The 2,481-nt window shown below is 44.6% G+C and overlaps 1 non-coding gene across 1 annotated transcript; it reads right to left on the reverse strand.

Moving 5' to 3' along the window:
• Nucleotides 1-948: 948 nt before the first annotated feature.
• TRNAS-UGA (transfer RNA serine (anticodon UGA)) lies at nucleotides 949-1,035 on the reverse strand. The gene has a single exon. It is a non-coding gene; the product is annotated as a tRNA-Ser (tRNA).
• Between the last annotated feature and the right edge of the window lie 1,446 nt (nucleotides 1,036-2,481).

Raw genomic sequence — 2,481 nt, forward strand, 5'->3', positions numbered from 1 at the left:
TGGTGTCGAACTTTGCCCCCATATGCTAGCTCCCAAAGACCAATGGGAGATCGAACTCGTTCTCCAGGAGATGCTTCACCGACCTCTCAAGTTTGGTCGAAGCGCTTTTTTTTTCGGGTTTTTCGACTCGGCAAGGTATCCTTTTCCCAACGCTTTAGCTCTCACCTAGACCGCCTCTTCGGGTTTTTATCCGAATGAGCTCTTGCTATTTCCCTTTATTCCTTCTTTCCTATGGGACAATTAAACGCCCTTTCCAGCTTCACCAAAATCAGATTCTTGTATCTATGTTACAGAGCTAAACTAATAGCCTGCTGAGAATGCCTCCGGAAGGAGACTCTCCCAGTCTTTCTGAAAATAAAATGGGTTGCGAAAAAGGATAAAACCGTTTTCATTAATTCAACTGATTGAGATACACGGATTTCAAGCGTAATACTTTTTCACAGCATCTGAGTTCACGGGGTTTGGTAGTTCATCTCCATCCATGTTGGTCAAAATAAGGGCACCCCCTGAAAAGGCTCTCTTAACGACGTACGGACCTTCAAAATTCGGGGTCCACTTTCCACGACGGTCGTTCTGAATAGGGATAATCTTTTTCAACACCAAATCCCCTTCTCTTCATAGTCGATTCATTAGGGTCGTCACCTTCTACCAGGAAGTATCCACCGTTTTCTTTGTCTGTTAAGCCTCACAGCTATGGGACTTCCTAAAGAAAACTGCAATCGTAGTTTATCAACCACTCACAAGACCACCGAGATCTTCGACTTAGCTCCCAAAGGTAATAATCCACCCGGCCCTTCCCCAACCTATACAAGTAGCAGAAGATAACGAAAGGGAGACAAAGTCCTAACTAAATCATAACACAAGCTACCCATTCCATCTATCATATCAGTCGAGTCGATCCGATTCGTTCTTATCTATAGATAACGCAAGAGAGAACTTATGACTTCGCGGATGGAGAGGGATTCGAACCCCCGGTATTCCTATCAATACTTCGGTTTTCAAGACCGACTCTTTCAACCGCTCAGACATCCATCCCCTTCGCGCTTCGCCCGCCCTATCTATCCGCGCGCTGGCAGGTAGGGGCAACTCTATGTGATTCGCTACGCTTGCTTGTTTCTATATGATAATATGCACCTTGGTTGCTGCGCTCCCTGCGGGGGCAAGAGAGTGAAGAACGAATGATCCTCCAAACGAGTGATTGAGTCCGACTCAAGCGAGTGAGTGAAAGGCGTGGCAAGAGAGCGAGTTCAACTCGCGAACGATCAGCAAGTGAAGGACCGATCCTTTTGCGCCAGTACTGTTGCGAAACTGGTACTTGGCGGCTTACGAGCAACATATAGACTAAGGCTGCCCATCACTCTCTCGCTCTTTTTTGAAGGCCTTTTCTATTTTCTTTCTAGTATGGTTCCTCCATAAGAACACTGAACGCCCAGCTTCGCAGAGCAGCTCTCTCCCCAGCCCACAGCATAGTGTGGAATCTGGATCGTTTCATCGAGCACCATTTCTTTTAGATATAAAGGTGTTCTGACTCTATTGGATTAAGTCATAACCTACGCCTTCTACTAGTATACTACTATGGAGAGACTAAGCTCTATTTCAGAGATTGGACTCTCTTACTGTGATTAGCCCCTACTAGTAAGAAGCTGTTCCCGAGCCAGGTTCCCTGGATCTACGTGTTCCTAGTAGGGCCTAAATGGATGAATGAAGAAGCGCGCCCCGGTAGACTTCAAGAGCTCTTGCTCTGCGTATCCTCCTACTTATTATTCTGAGGGTCATAAAAACATACGAACCGCCTACTCTTTAAAGCCCTACCAAACTATTTCAAAAAAATATAAGCTGCTTGCCCTCACTAATAAAAAACAGCAATCCCTCCCCTTCTGTTACCTACTTTTACTCATATCTTCGGTATACCTCAATACAAGCACAGGAAAGGATTATTCAATCAAAACCGGGCTATCGCCCTATTCTCTCTCAATTGCCTATCCTTTATAGATGAGGGGGAGTACCTTAGCAGTAGCTTCCAACACTTAAGATTGACCTCCTCAAGTGCTAGATATGAATGTTTTATGAATTTCATACGGGACTACCGCTTACGCCCCTAAAGTTCACTTCTGACTTACCAAAGAAGTTTACTAAAGAAACTGACCTAAGCATAGCTCTCTCTCTCAAATACAAATGCCAAGAAAGAGATTCCTTGGATAAGTGGAAAAATGCCTTTCATTTCTCTTTTAAGGCGTTTGTCCTACTTATAGTATCAGTCCTCCAGCCTATCGAAATTCGTGTTTTTATTAACCAACAACACATGCACTTTGTTGGCACTAAAAAAAAAGGTTATTCAATCCACTAGTGCAACTGAAGGTGCGTAGCCTCTTCTGAACCGAAACAAGAAAGAGCTCATAACCACTGCTTGTGAACAGCTCTCCTCAACTGAAGGCGCACCTACTGTTACTAGAAGTCTAGTCTCTTTCAGGTCCAGTTTCG

This window comes from Hevea brasiliensis, unplaced genomic scaffold (assembly GCF_030052815.1).
Source record: "Hevea brasiliensis isolate MT/VB/25A 57/8 unplaced genomic scaffold, ASM3005281v1 Scaf139, whole genome shotgun sequence".
Lineage (NCBI taxonomy): Eukaryota > Viridiplantae > Streptophyta > Magnoliopsida > Malpighiales > Euphorbiaceae > Hevea > Hevea brasiliensis.